Source organism: Odocoileus virginianus, unplaced genomic scaffold (assembly GCF_023699985.2).
Source record: "Odocoileus virginianus isolate 20LAN1187 ecotype Illinois unplaced genomic scaffold, Ovbor_1.2 Unplaced_Scaffold_8, whole genome shotgun sequence".
NCBI classification, from domain to species: domain Eukaryota; kingdom Metazoa; phylum Chordata; class Mammalia; order Artiodactyla; family Cervidae; genus Odocoileus; species Odocoileus virginianus.
In genome coordinates, this window is record NW_027224270.1 from 2,227,430 (window position 1) to 2,244,021 (window position 16,592).

At 40.5% G+C, this 16,592-nt stretch overlaps 1 long non-coding RNA gene across 1 annotated transcript; it reads right to left on the minus strand.

The window, feature by feature from the left end:
• Positions 1-427: 427 nt before the first annotated feature.
• On the minus strand, positions 428-16,592 carry LOC139033474 (uncharacterized). Its single transcript, XR_011486032.1, has 3 exons — positions 15,380-16,592; positions 7,765-7,865; positions 428-6,727 (listed from the first exon to the last, which is right to left on the minus strand). It is a non-coding gene; the product is annotated as an uncharacterized lncRNA (long non-coding RNA).

Below are 16,592 nucleotides of genomic sequence, written 5' to 3' on the forward strand. Positions count from 1 at the left end.
TGATACCCAAGTGTAATAACAAGTTTCCTCCCCCAGGTCATCAGTTCTACTCACCAGGAATCTGTGAGGGCTCCCCTTTGTGGAGTCTGAAATACCCCTTTGCAGTTTCCCTCCAGGGCAATCAGGGTGGCCTCCCCACTACATTGCTCAACTAGTCCATTCAACCCACTCCAGTACTGTTGCCTGGAAAATCCCATGGGTGGAGGAGCCTGGTGGGCTGCAGTCCATGGGGTCGCTGAGAGTCGGACACGACTGAGTGACTTTACGCTCACTTTCCACTTTCATGCACTGGAGAAGGAAATGGCAACCCACCCCAGGGTTCTTGCCTGGAGAATCCCAGGGATGGGGGAGCCTGGTGGGTTGCCGTCTATGGGGTCGCATAGAGTTGGACACGACTGACGCGACTTAGCAGCAGTAGTAGCAGCAGTCCATTCAAGATTATTTTTTATTGTAATGATGAAAACCTGTTTGAAGGATATTCACTGTCTCCTTCAATAGAAAGCAAAGCCACGAGCACCAATTAAAGACGAAACCCAGGCGTAGAGAATTTAAGCGATGTGGGTCAAATGGCAGATAGAGGGCCACGCTTAGTTCAGTCTCCTTTGTAGTGGTGCACTGTGCTGCCCTTCTCCTGGGATTCAGAGGTCCGTCTTCTTTTTTTCTTTTCCATTATGGCTTATCACAGCTTATTGAATACAGTTCCCTGTAGCTACACAGGAGGACCTTAGTGTTGATCCATCCCGTCCAACGGTGTGTGCCCACATCTGGGTATCTGAGGCTCTCCCATGCAGGCCGGGATAAGGCAAAGCCGGGCTCCCCGTGGCTGCCCGTGAGGAATGACCACCGCAGAATACGGCTGGCACAGGCAGGCCGCGCTGGTGCCGGTGTGGCAGCACACGGTGTGGTCTGCTGTGCCACCCGCCATCAAATGTTTCCCTTCAGCCTGTGGCTGCCAGGGTGTCTGCAGGGAAGATTGTGCCTCTCCCTGGTTCTCTGCCCTCAAGAAGTCTAGGTTCCAATATGAGGATCTTGACTCAACACAGGATATTCCCTGTGTATGCCCTACATTCATCAGATGGTTTGTGAGAATTACATGATGTATTGGCCTGCATTGCTGTTAGTGGGAGCATCCCCCACGCAAACAGATTATTTGCACCTCTCACATACCCTCTTTCCTAGTGACTAGGACTGAAGCATCTGGGACTCCAAGTTTGCTTCTGTTTCCAATGTCCACACACTAATTCATCTTAGAGAACTACAGTCATCAGTTATACAATGTAGACCAAAGGTGAAAGATACTTAAATTACCATGATACCGCACCATCTATTTTCATAATGCAGAAGTAGATTTTAACAAAAAGCAAGAATGTCTATGTAGTAAAGTAAAAAAGGGAAGATATGATAATTTTGCATCTTTAATGTATACATTTCATAAAACAAAAGCAATTAGCTTTTACATAGAAACATTTCTGGAAAGGGAAAGGTAAGGAACAGAAATTGATAGAAAAAATTATTTTAAAAAAATGAAAAAATTATTTTAAAAAGAGAAATTGATAGAATGGAGTTGATACTGAATGTTTAAATATATTTCACATATTCCTAAGAAATGTCTGAGAAATATATTGTTGACCTTTCTTCTAGACAAGTGTTTTGAACTAGCCAAGCATTCCATAACACAGAGGTATGTTGTTTAGACATTGTTTTTGGTGTTATTCTCTTCTACTTTTCCTGAGAAACCCTATTCAGGACCAGGAAATTGATTTCCACACAGGATCAAACATATAGCTTTAACTCCATACTCAAGTTTATGTCTTGTAAATGATAGCCAATTTAGATAATATAAGCCAGCTTAGATAAATAAGTCATAAGAACCAAAGCCATCTCTCTAAGTTTAGGATTCAGTTCTTCCCACCCCCTCCTTGTTTTGGTAAAAATCACCAGCGAAATTTCCTTACCAACCCCACTGCCCTCTCCCAGTCAAGGAGTACTGTAGGAAGCCACCCAAGATTCCTGCCTATGCGGTTAAGTGATCTATTTGCAAGATTAGCAACACAGATGGTGGAATGATCAAGTTCTTTTCAATGTTCAAGAGATCCAGGCAAATGTCTAATTAGATGTGGAAAGAAGAAAAATAATAGCCATGAATATACCTCAATGCTCATTATAGGATAATGTTGGAAAATGGAAATTAAAATAATCCTTCCTCCAAAGAGTTTGCTCTCAATTATGAAATCTATGTGAGTTCTTTTATTTGTTTGTTTTTGTTTTTGCTCCAATTTCCTGAAACCTTTGGAAATGTATTATGATTTTTCTTATTACTTCTGTTTAGTTATTTTTTGTAAATGTTCAAAGGCATTTAGCAAATATGTATTCTGTGTACAATATAACTATCTTAAACTCAATATTTTCATTAAAATTCTCCAAACTTTTGCTTCTCTTCTTTAGAATTCAAAATCAATGCTAAAATTTTTCATGATAATTGTGCTCATCAGTTTCCTCATTAACATGTATCCCCTTTTTATCTATTTTAATGCCATTTTTATCTATTTTTATGTTTTATACTGAACACAGAAAAGCTTATGGAGATTAAATCTTCACTCTAAACTGTAGCTTTAGTGAATATTAAATTCCTCTTTTTATTTGGTTTGTTAGTTTCTACCTTAAATTGTAATACTTGTAACAGTTAATTATAAAAAGTTAGGGTTTGGCCTTTTACCCAAATAAATTGTAATACTTGTAACAGTTAATTATAAAAAGTTAGGGTTTGGCCTTTTACCCAAATTACGTTCATCATTACTGCCTTTTAACTACACAGTCAAGCACATTCATGACAACTGTCATAAAAGTATGTCTGGTCTGCTAATATCTTCCTATATGATATATATTCATGCTTCATCCTTTTCTATTCCTATATTCGAAAGAAAAAGAAAATGAGAAGAAATACTATATCTCATTATCTTAATCTTTGACTGAGAAATTCTCCTAAAGTATCTTTGGACTGAGAACCAAGGCATTTTATATAAACTTTTTATAAAGTCAAAGGATAGGATAGGGGTGTCATTTTGAATATTCAAAATAATAAGTGCCAAACTTTATTGGATAGTTATCATTTGACACCTGTCTTTGCTCAGTTCCTTGCAAGGCACAACACGCATTTACAGTTTTTCAAGTAAATTAAGAAAGAAAAGAGAAGAAAATACTGTCATCATAAACATAGCAATGTAAATCTGCACTAACCTAATGAATTGTAAAATATATTGCAAGCTCCAAAAAATTAAAATGCAGAAAACTTAGCAATTTAAAATTGAGAAATTATGGTACTACAAATTTAAATGTAGTTACTTTAAGTGATTATTGTAATTATTAAGACTAAAGCCTATCCTCAATTTTTCTATTATGTTGTTATTCAATTTTTTTTCTAAACTGGCAGAAAGGAAAAAACCCAGAAAGTTGTTTAAGTGGCCTTGGTATGATGAGTTTTTAAAAATGCAAAATTCTTGTTCCTATAAAGATACATTTTTATTTAAATTAAGATACAGAGCTGACCATGCTTATCATTTTTCTTATAGTTATCTCAAGCCTGCAGTTTAAACTGATTATTAGTGCTAGTGAATGAAGACTAACATCGTCAATGAAATTTGGGGTGACAAATAATTTTTCTTTAATAGGTAATGATGCTTTCTTGGTACTGTGAGTCAAAACTGAACACCAAATCTGCAAAATAAAATAATGTTTTATTCTTTATTGAATTTTTGGTGCGAAAAAGAAGGCCAACTAGAAAGTATTTTTAACTTTTCCACAGGTAGAATTAATATAACATTTTTTCTTTTACTAGAAAGAGGAAAGGGGAAAAATAAATCATATCAAACTCTCCATTTCTGCAAGTGAAATTAAGTTGCATAAAATATCTTTGTGCTGCTAATGCTGACCAATGAGATTTCAGTTGTCAGCTGTTTAGTAACTAAATCATGTCTGACTCTTTACCAATCCATGGACTTCAACTCACCCACCCACTGCAGCTCACCATGCCCCTCTGTCCAGGGGATTTCCCAGGCAAGAATACTGGAGTGGGTTGCCATTCCCATCTCCAGGGGGATTCCAACCCAAGGATCAAACCGGCATCTTTTGTGTTTCCTTCATGGCAGGCAGATTCTTTACCAATGAGCCACCTGGGAAACCCATGAAATCTCACAGTCTAGCCTTAAAATGCTGGAGAAGGAAATGGCAACCCACTCCAGTGTTCCTGCCTGGAGAATCCAGTGGACAGAGGAGCCTGGTAGGCTGCTGTCCATGGGTTGCAAAAAGTCGGACACAACTGAAGTGACTCAGCATGCATGCGTGCATTGGAGAAGGAAATGGCAACCCACTGCAGTGTTCCTGCCTGGAGAATCCCAGGGACGGGGAGCCTGGTGGGCTGCCATCTGTGGGGTCGCAGAGTCAGACACGACTGAAGTGACTTAGCAGCAACAGCAGCAGCAGCCTTAAAACAATTTTTATATTATCAAAAGAAGTTTTGGAAAAATATCAAGGAGCTCTTTCACTCCTGCACCCACAGGGGAAGAGAGATCACTCTTGGTCATAAGCTATTCCAAAGAATGTGATTTGATAGAACATCACATTGCAAATTTTCACAAATATAACCTGGTTTTCCTAGGAAATCTTTGAACTTAAATAATCACAGATTTTATCAATTCCTTTTTTTGTCTCCTCCTATAAATTCTGATTTTGGAAAAGTTTTTTGGTCTGAGGGTTCTTGTAAGGTTTTAGATGCTGTTGCCAATTCTATGATTATAATTTCTTCAAGTAACCTGTAATTCTGATTGGTGCCATTCTGATGAAAGAGGAGTGGCAGATACCAGGAAGGAAAATCAATTAACGTTCATTAAGGTTTGGATAGAACAAGACATGGAAAAATTTATGGGGATTTTAAATTAATTATTGTTAAAGTATTGTAATCTGGCATTTTAGTTTTAATTTCCTGAGAGGAGAATGTAGGAAAAAACAGAACAAAAAAATTCTTCCTCTAAGATTTTGTCCTGTAAAAGATACACAGCTCGACTTTCATGTTTACCTATTATGAATGGCAGCTCTAAGTTGGAAATTTTCAGGTTCTTTGGACTCAAATTTGCCAGAATACAAGAAAACAATCTTATTTATGCTTCAAGGCTGCTGCTGTAGCTGGTGGCAGAGACTGCCTTCTTCGACAGATGTTGAAAAATGCCAAATAGTTGTTTTCTCAGCCTCCCCTGACACTAAAACTTGAGTGTAAAATGTAGTTTTAGTCAATAGCACCCAAGGCAAGTCTGCTGTGGGGCATCTGGAAAACTTTTCCTTCTTTGTTCTTTATTCTTAGGGCTTCCCTGGTGGCTCAGATGGTGAAGAATCTGCCTACAATGAGGGAGACCTGGGTTCGACCCCTGGGTCGGGAAGATCCCCCAGAGAAGGGAAAGGCTACCCACTCCAGTATTCTGGCCTGGAGAATTCCATGGACAGAGGAGCCTGGTGGGCTACAGACCACGGGGTTGCAGAGTCAGACACAACTTAGCAACTAACACTTACTGTGTTTACAACGACTGTATCCACCTTGTAACCATGAGAGGAAAATATCACTGACTTACTGACAATGGCAGTGTAGGAAGTTGAAAAGTGTCTTGGTCAGTGATGAGATCGTTGAGTTAGTGACCCAGCTTTGGAGTCACAGGACCTGTAAATTTCTTGAAACATGAGATTATAAATAGCTTTATTGTTTAAGCCACATTTAACTGAGTGCTTTAACATGTTCAGGAGAAAACAGAATCCACCTTGGTAAGAGAGTTTCTGTTCAGCTGGCTTAAATAACAAGAAAAAATGTACTACCTCATATAATAGTATGAGAGAAAAGATGGTTTCAGGGTTTGGTGACTTAGTAGTTTAAACATATCATCAAAGATTCAGATTCTTTTTGTCTTCTGCTCTGCTTTTTCATCATGTTGTCTTTTCCTCAGGATTTTCTCTCCATGGTTTTAAGGTGATGGTAGAAGTTTTAGGTTTTATACGCAGTTGCAATAACTTTAGGCAGAAGAAAGCCATTTTCAATTATGTCTCCTCCCCACTCTTTTTTAAACAGACACACCTTTCCCTAAAAACCTCCCAAAAGGCTTCTCCTCAAATTTCATTGGCTAGAATTAGGACTCAAACCGTTGCCTAACCTAATCTCTGGTGAGAAAAATATTAATTATCGTAATTATATTAGACAAATTGATATTCACCTACAGGAGAGGATTAATCCCTCCTGAACCATAAGATCCTCTTCTGTGTGGACATAATGGGAATTCTGTTAATTAAGAATGAAAAGAGAGTGTGTACGCACCACAGGAAACATCCAGTAAGTGAAGTAATACTCAGGAATTTGGAGAAGAGACAGTTCCTTGTGGACTGGAAAAGGCAGAGAAGGGTTTGTAGAGGAGATAGAACTTGAATTGGCTTCCCTGGTGGCTCGATGGTAGAGAATCTGCTCACCAATGCAGGAGACGGGGGTTCGATCCCTGGCTCAGGAAGATCCCCTGGAGGAGGAAACGGCAACCCACTCCAGTGTTCTTGCCTGGAGGATTCATGGACAGAGGAGCCTGGAGGGGGCGATCCACGGAGCCGCAGAGTCGCACGTGACTTGGCAACTGAAGAGCAGCATCAGGAGAACGTGGACCGGGCCCGGGTGAAAGGAAGAATGCTTGTTAGCCAGAAGGAAGCTCTGAGGACACAGTGCAGAGGACAGAGTTTCAGTAATGGCATAACTATTATCGGAAGATATTTAATTGTTGAAGTTACTGTTGCTGTGCAATAAATCACTGAAAACTAAAGTCACCTAAAATAAACACTGTACTGTTCTATGGGTTCTCTTGGTCTAGGATTCAGGAAGGGCCCAGCTAGGATAGTGTTAGCTGTCAGAACTGAAATCTGGGAGTGACTCAATAGCTGTGGGCTGAAATATTCTAGAGGCATTTTTACTCTCATGCCTGGTGGTTCATACTGGCTATCAACTGAGAACACGACTGAGTGACAGACTGAAACACTCCACATGGTCTCCCCACATGAACTATTCCAGACTTTCTCTCTGAATGGAGGCTGACTCCAACAGTTAGCTTTCCCAGAAAGCAAGGTGGCAATGCCAGTAATTTTTATGATCCTGTCTTGAGAATTGCACAGCACCATGCTCACCATACTTTCCTTTCTGAAGCAGCCAAAGGTCCTGCCAGTTTCAAGAGGAGGAGAGAGTGATCTCAAGACTCAACAGGAGCAAGGTCAAGGTCACCTGATGCCAAGAACATGTGGGGTGGGCAATATTGTCATGACTATTTTTTGAAAACAGTCTACTACAGAATGAAACTTTGTCTAAAGTCAAAGCTGAGCACAGTAAATGATAAACAACTCTCCTCTCCTCATGAACCTTTTTAAGACAACTTGCAAGACATTCTTTAAGGACTTGCTTAAGATATTGCCAGCCAGACTGAGTGACTATAACTGGATCACAACCAAAGTAAGAGAAAGCCAGATAGTAATTAGAAGTTCTTTAAAGAGAATTTTTGGATGTAGAGAGAGCTATGATTTTCCCACCAATCTCACCAAGAAGACGGGGAGTTCCCTAACACTTTCAATTCTCAACCTAAGTTTGTGGTTCCCCCCCAAAACACCCCAATTATGGAGACTAGGGGTAAGTACACGCATGGCTGACCAGTTACTATCAGTCTGCTGAACTGCACAATGTTGGAGACTCAGCTCCATGCTCACCTGAATGAAATACAAGCCAGTCCTTGGAAGATCCTCTCACGAGTCTTTGCAGATGAGGCCGAGTGTATTGAAAGTAATGCCCACCTTTCCCCGGGAGAAGCCTGAGGTAGGGAGAATAGAATAACCTGTAATTACCATGATTTTGGGAGGGACTGGGAGTCGGCCAACCCACATGAGACAGAGGACACTGGAAAGTTTAAGAAGTAGACCAAGAGTACCATCTGAATAGGACATTTTCTTCACATCCGCTTCCTTCTCTGACCCCAAAGGAGCAGACGCAAGGGCAGGGGCAAGGGGAGAAAAAATAGACAAATAAAAATTAAAGATAGGAACTGGTCTAGCTATTGTCCTATTTGAAGCATGATTCTCTAACTTTTCCTTTAGTTCTAGAAGCTCCCATTCTTTCCCCCCAAAAAACTAGGCAGATCATTTTGTTTTCCAGTTTGTTTCTCTGTGCATCCAACACAGATGTCTTAATAAAAACAGAAATAAAGTGTATTAGGGGGATGAAGGAGGGGGGGTAGGGCAAAACAAGAGGGTTTGTTTTTTTTCTAAGAAAGTCAGTTTCTTATTTTTTAAATACTCTGATAAAAGCTTTATCTTGAAAGATAATCTCTCCTATAGTATTCTGTTTTGTTTTGTTTTGTTTTTTTAACCTTAGCTTCCCCATCCAAGCTTTTTGGAATAGAGCTGACCTCTCTATTATTATCATTATAATTTCCCTTTTAAAAAGGCAGTTTTTAAGAATCTCTGATTTTCAGTCCCTTGGAGCATACAGAGTGGAATGGTTATCACGTTTTCCTCTCATCTGAATCAGATTTTTCAGGTAGTTTGAGGGCTCACCACAGGATAACTCTTGCTGTGTTTCTTAAGGACAAGATATCATGTAACTTCACAACCAACATTTTCCTGAGGTTAAAAAGATGACTTACTTGAGAATATAACCTGCTTACTGGGCTTCTCTGGTAGCTTAGACGGTGAAGAATCCACCTGCAATGCAGGAGACCCGGGTTCGATCCCTGGGTCAGGAAGATCCCCTGGAGAAGGGAATGGTTACCCACTCCAGTATTCTTGCCTGGAGAATTCCATGGACAGAGGAGCCTGGCGGGCTGCAGTCCATGGGGTCGCAAAGAGTTGGACACACTTGAATGATTAACACACACTAATATATTTACTCACAGTCATACATTCATTCATTTATTACTCTCTTGGTAATTTCTTGGTATGTAATGGGCAAGTATCTGATTCATAGGAAAATTGGAGAGTAACAGTCACCCAGAGAAACAGTAGCTTAACTAGAATTACAATCCAGGGATCCAATTCATAACAGTAAAATATTAGTTGTTGTATAATTGTTGTTTAGTCACTAAGTCGCATCTGAATCTTTTGCGACTTCATGGCCTGTAGCCCACTTGGCAACTCTGTCCATGGAATTTCCCAGGCGGGAGTACTGGAGTGGGTTGCCATTTCCTTCTCCAGGGGATCTTCCTGACCCAAAGATCAAACTCGCATCTCCTACTTGGCAGGTGGATTCCTTACTACTGAGCCGCCTGGAAAGCCAGCTGTATAAGACCTGGTTAAAGAAACTATGGTATATGAATAAATGAGAAAACAAAGATGCTTATCACAAAAATTAGGAACAATTATTTACGAGTAGAAAGCATTGGGTATGTAATATTGGAAAGTTACTTGGGAAACTTCTAAGTATCACTGATTTCTTTTTTGATTAATTAATTTGGCTGCATGAGGTCTTAGCTGTGGCACGCGAGACCGTCTCTGTCGTGCAGGACCTTTCACTGCAGCACAAAGGCTCTCCAGTCGTGGTACCCAGGCTTAGCAGCTGCAGGGCTTCGGCCTACTTGCTCCACGGAATGTGGGATCTCAGTTCCCCCACTGGGGATCAAGCACACGCCCCTGGCATTGCAGAGTGGATTCTTAACCACTAGACCACCAGGGAAGTCCAGTGTTTAATTTCTTTATGTGAATGGTGGTTACATGGACATTTGTTTATTAACATTATTTGAAATCTATATATGTTATATGAAGTATTAAATATTGTCATATTTAGTTACAAGTTTAAAAATTTTGTGTCCTATATATTCATAATGTATGTAGGACACAGAAAATATATTTTGTGATTCTGACATGTTGTTCAGAGATTACCTTTTCTATGAGAATTTACCTAGCAAACTCTATTGAAAATTATAACCCTGACACTATTTATTGCTCTCTATACTTCCCCCCCACCACAGGACATTTATCAAAATACTTCAAAGTTATTATTTATTTCTTTTCTTGTTGTCTGTCTCTCTTTTACAGAAGACAGACTTCATGAGAACAAGCTTCTGTATGTTTTGACTACATGTATGTCTGAAACCAAGTTTTGTATATCTCTTTGATTATGGTGATATCAGAAGCATCTAGAAGTGCCCGGCATTTATTACCTGTTAAATAAATACTTCTTGAATAAAATGTAGCTTATTTAAGTGGCAGGCATTTTTGGCATGAGATTACCAAACAGAAGCATCTGTTAAGTCTTTTCTTTGGAACTGTTCAGTTTCCCTGGGTTTTCCTGCAGTCTTCTGTGTGGAGACGTGTATGTGTCTGAAAGTTGACTTTCTGGGAGCTGGGTATGGAAGGCACTGGGAGGCCCCCTGGTCAGCCCGTGATGTTCAACTTTACCTGCCAGTCTCAGCTGCAGTGTGCTTCTGTGACTGCTGTCCAAATCAGGATTACTAAGGCTTTATTTCTCTAGAAAATCAAAGCTCGTCTCTAGAAGAGTAGAATAACAGCCTCATCATTCTTGAAGGGCTGCAGATAATTTTTAACTGAGATTCAGTTATTCCTCTCCCTGGAACTTCCTGGAAGACTTCAGGGTGAATGTAACCAGTTTCAGGATCATATATGACTAAGGTTTTCCATCATGCAAGATCACGTAGTTTCAGTAAAGCCCTTTCTTAACTGGTGCCAGAGAGTCTGAAGCCTTGATAACAAGAATCAGAAGCACACACTCCATGATCTCATCCATCTCCAACATCCAACAGCGTCACTTTTTTCTTAGCACTTTCTCTCCAATCATTTCCTCAATGATCAATAGATTTCCAAGGGACTTGTGGACTGCTATCAGAATCACCTGGGAAGCTTATTAAATACAGATTCCTGTAGTCTACCCCTCTCCTTCTTATCTGAATATCGACTGGTAGGGCCTCAGTGATATTTTAATATACTGCCCACCACCAGTGACAATGATTTAGCCAGACATTCAGCCACGTACTGTTATTTAGAATTCTAAACTGACGCATAAATACAGTTCTATATGGGCCTACTGAGATTTATGGCAGGATAAAATTTAAAAGGTAAGGAAGAGGGCCACAGGAATCCAAAATTTCTAGCTTTGGAGAGGTCTTTGATTGGCACAGTATTGCTTCTAGAGAAACCACTTTTGTACCCATGGATGCTGATTCTGTAACAATAAGATAAGCATGGGAAATTATGCCCTCACAATTCTCATGAACAATTCTCTAGGTTGGTGGACACCTCATTTTGTGCTTATTCAGTTCAGTTCAGTTGCTCAGTCATGTCCGATTCTTTGTGATCCCATGGACTGCAGCACACCAGGCCTCCCTGTCCATTGCCAACTCCCAGAGTTTACTCAAACTCATGTCCACTGAGTCAGTGATGCCATCCAACCATCTCATCCTCTGTCGTCCCCTTCTCCTCCTGCCCTCAATCTTTCCCAGCATCAGGGTCTTTTCTAATGAGTCAGCTCTTCACATCAGGTGGCCAAAGTATTGAAGTTTCAGCTTCAACATCAGTCCTTCCAATGAACACCCAGGACTAATCTCCTTCAGGATGGACTGGTTGGATCTCCTTGCAGTCCAAGGGACTCTCAAGAGTCTTCTCCAACACCACAGTTCAAAAGCATCAATTCTTTGGCACTCGGCTTTCTTTATAGTCCAACTCTCAAATCCATACATGACTACTGGGAAAACCATAGACTTGACCAGAAGGACCTTTGTTGGCAAAGTAATGTCTCTGCTTTATAATTGGTCATAATTTTTTAGTTTGGTCATAAATTTTCTCCCAAGGAGTAAGCATCTTTCAATTTCATGGCTGCAGTCACCATCTGCAGCAATTTTGGAGCCCCAAAAAATAAAGTCTGCTACTGTTTCTCCATCTATTTGCCATGAAATGATGGGACTGGATGCCATGATCTTAGTTTTCTGAATGTTGAGCTTTAAGCCAACTTTTTCACTCTCCTACTTCACTCTCATCAAGAGGCTCATTAGTTCTTCACTTTCTGCCATAAGGGTGGTGTCATCTGCATATCTGAGGTTATTGATATGTGTTTATTATGTACCTAAAATTTGCTCAAATTTACTAGATAGCAAAACATGCTCACAGTGCCCTCTGGATAAAATAATTATAGTATGAAGAACTAATGCAAGCTAAGAACCTCTATGCTAACTGATGGTTAATTCCTCCTATTCATTCTTTCATTTATTTATTTATTTTTTTCCTGGTTCTCTTAGTACCTCAGGGTCAGGAAGGTCTGGTAAAGAATGGAGAAGAAAAGTGTCTATTACTATCAGTATAGCAAAGGATTTTTTAAAAATGAAGCTAAAAGAAAGACAGTAACCTTACTGTGAGTGGGCCTGCATGGGTCTAGCCTCATACCAGATATTCTATTCAGGGAAAAGACTGCATGGAATACTTAGGAAAAGCTGTTATGTGAAAGGCAATGTCATTTGGGTAGTCACTGCGGAGCCTGAAATCCTGGCACTCAGGATAGAAACAACCTCGAGAGAATAGCAGAACATTGAAGGTGTTTCTACAAAACTGTCACCTGACTCTGACAGCCCATGTATCCTATTATCCTAACTTATCACTGTGGAGAACTTCAGCTTCAAGTTCCCGCTATGACTGAAAAATGAAATAAAAGAATATTTAAAATAAAGAGAACTGCTCCAGCCTAACTATGGAAGAGGAGAATGTTATGTGAGTGTATATAATGATGCCAAATCCTAAACATACTCCTTCCAGAGAGCTGACTCTTCTTGCAGGCTCAGTGCTAGCACAGGTACAACAAAGAACTGTTTCATTTGTTGTTGTCTAATTAGGCAAAAGCTTGTTCCAAGTTTGGGAAAGGGAGCCACTATCCATTTCCATGGTATGCTTTCATAAATGTGGCAACATTGAGGATCCTCAGGACTGGTTCTGTGGCTGAAAAGTGAAAATGTTATTTGCTCAGTCATGTCTGACTTTGCAATCCCATGGACTGTAGCCCCCCAGGCTCCCCTGTCCATGGGATTTTCCAGGCAAGAATACTGGAGTGGGGTGCCATTTCCTTCTGCAGGGGAACTTCTGACCCAGGGACTGAACTCCGGTCTCTTGCACTGCAGTTCTGTGGCTAGTGCAGCATTCTCAAAGAAGATGATGAGAAAAGCAGCCAGATCTGGCCACAGGCAAAACTATGATGCAGCCTAAATTTCTTTATTACCTTGAAAGCAGAGTAGTACTTGATACAAAAAAAAAGATATACATGAAAAGAGTAGACATAGTTTCTCTATGCTGCAACATTTAAGTGACATTTCTCAAGGAGGCTGACTAAACAAACATTTCCTATCATCTCCAAACTTTAGATCAGGATTGCCATCACAAGATTTGAGAGAAAGGTACACGCTAACCTGTGGAAAAGATACACCTGACATATTCACCAATCTCTTATTTCTATGTGGCTAACAATATCTCAGTGCAACATGGATTTTAGTGGTTCTATTCAATCAGCAACAGACATGTTCTTGTACGTTTTCCACCAGCAGAGGAAAAATGGGGGCAGCCAGAATGAACAGCTCCCCAAGGTAGAGAGTCTTAGCGTGAGAATAAAGAATATTGATATACAGTACTTGTCCTTTTTACCACCTAATTCCACAGTTGTAGTGCTTCGTAGCTCATTCATCCGTGAAGTAAAGGAGTGGACAAGCACCATCTTGAAACTTCCTTGGGTTTCTGACATGGTTCTGCCAATACAGTGAAATGAACCATACCCATTTCTAAATGTGATTAGTAAGGTAAGTATAAGTATACTGGTTATGTATTAATGTGTAACAAATTACGCCCAAACTAAGTGGCCTAAAACAGCAGTTAACATTTATTATGTTAAACAGCTGAGACTTAGGAATCCAGGGGTGGCTGGAGAGTGATTCTGGCTGAAGGTCTTGGATGAAGTTGTAGTCAAGATGTCTGCATGGCCACAGTCATCTGACAGCTTTGCTAGGGCTGGAGAATGTGCTTTCAAGATGCTTTACTCACATGTCTGGGCTTCCTGATAGCTCAGTTGGTAAAGAAGCCACCTACAATGCAGGAGACCCCAGTTCGATTCCTGGGTTGGGGAGATCTGCTGGAGAAGGGATAGGCTACCCACTCCAGTATTCTTGGGCTTCCCTTGTGGCTTAGCTGGTAAAGAACCCACGGGAGACCTGGGTTCGACCTGGGTTAGGAAGATCCCCTGGAGGAGGGCATGGCAACCCACTCCAGTATTCTGGCCTGGAGAATTCCATGGAATGTACAGTCCATGGAGTCGCAAAGTCAGACACAACTAAGCAACTTTCACTTTCACTTTCCTTGTCACGTGAAACACCCCATAGGACTGCCTGAGTACCTTCCCAATGTGGCCAGCGACTTTCTGCAGGGCACATGACACAAGAGGAGAAAGTCAAAATCCTCAGCTTTTTTTTACTGTTTAGCCTTGTTACAGGTCAACCCTACTCAGTGTGAGGGGTGACTACACCAGGGCACGAACACCATTGAGGGCATCCTGGAGGCTGGTAATCACAACACATGAAGCTGGTAACAAAAAAGAAATGGTCTTTATTATATAAACTACTCAGAAAAAGTCATATTTAACCCTTTTTTTTAAAGTTAGAAATGACAATTTGACATAGCTACATTTATTTTTAATTTACCTGAATTTTCTGAAGCACCAATGTATTGAATCAAATTGAAAATTGTCATTTGTCAATGATCAACTACATCCACCTTTTCGCTCCACTGTGGCCACACCTCATGGTTTGCAGGATCTTAGTTCCTCTACCAGGGATCAAACTCAGGTTCCCTGAAGTGGAAGCCCACAGTTCTAAACACTGGACTGTCAGGGAATTGCCCATCTTCTCCTTTATCCGAACTTGGCACTAGCATCCTTAGGGGTATCTCAAAGTAAAAAAAGCAATAACCAGCTCCTTTTTCTCCAACACATATTTGAACACCTTGCTGGCAGCTGAATAGCAAGAAACTAAGGGAGGCAGCTGATACGGAGAAATGTATACTGACCATGTTAAAACTAGGCAACTCACAATCAGCCCATAACATAGTGCCTTTACAAGATCACAGTAAAACAGCTAAAATGCATGTCTAATTGATACCATAATACCAAATCTTCCATGACAGTTCTAAGTTTTAAATTTTTGTCTCATTGCCCAGATGTAGGTTAAAACATAAATCTAATTGTCAGATACACCTAAATTCAAATTGTTACACTACCATTAATCGTCCCTGGAAAAGTTAGGTAAAAAAAGATCTTCACAACCCAGATAATCATGATGGTGTGATCACTCACCTAGAGCCAGACATCATGGAATGTGAAGTCAAGTGGGCCTTAGGAAGCACCACTATGAACAGTTAGTGGAGATGATGGAACTCCAGTTGAGCTATTTCAAATCCTCAGAGATGATGCTGTGAAAGTGCTGTACTCAATATGCCAACAAATTGGGAAAATTCAGCAGTGGCCATGCGACTGAAAAGGTCAGTTTTCACTCCAATCCCAGAGAAAGGCAATGCCAAAGAATGTTCAAACTACTGCACAGTTGCACTCATCTCACACGCTAGTAAAGTAATGCTCAAAATTCTCCAAGCCAGCCTTCAGCAATACGTGAACCATGAACTTCCAAATGTTCAAGCTGGTTTTAGAAAAGGCAGAAGAACCAGAGATCAAATTGCCAACATCAGCTGGATCATTGAAAAAGCAAGAGAGTTCCAGAAAAACATCTATTTTTGCTTTACTGACTATGCCAAAGCCTTTGACTTTGTGGATCACAATAAACTGTGGACAATTCTGAGAGATGGAATACCAGACCACCTGACTTGCCTCTTGAGAAACCTGTATGCAGGTCATGAAGCAACAGTTAGAATGGGACATGGAACAAGACTGGTTCCAAATAGGAAAAGGAGTACTTGATCAAGGCTGTATATTGCCACGCTGCTTATTTAACTTATATGCAGAGTACATCACAAGAAACACTGGGCTGGATGAAGCACAAGCTGGAATGAAGATTGCTGGGAGAAATATCAATAATCTCAGATATGCAGATGACACCATCCTTGTGGCAGAAAGTGAAGAACTAAACAGCCTCTTGATAAAAGTGAAAGAGGAGAGTGAAAAAGTTGGCTTAAAGCTCAACATTCAGAAAACTAAGATCATGGCATCTGGTCCCATCACTTCATGGCAAATAGATGGGGAAACAGTGGATCCAGTGGTTGAATCTATTTTGGGGGGCTAAAAAATCACTGCAGATGGTGATTGCAGCCATGAAATTAAAAGACGCTTACTCCTTGGAAGGAAAGTTGTGACCAACCTAGACAGCATATTAAAAAGCAGAGACATTACTTTGCCAACAAAAGTCCATCTAGTCAAGGCTATGGGTTTTCCAGTGGTCATGCATGGATGTGAGAGTTGGACTATAAAGAAAGCTGAGCACCAAAGAATTTATGCTTTTGAACTGTGGTGTTGGAGAAGACTCTTGAGAGTCCCTTGGACTGCAAGGAGATCCAAC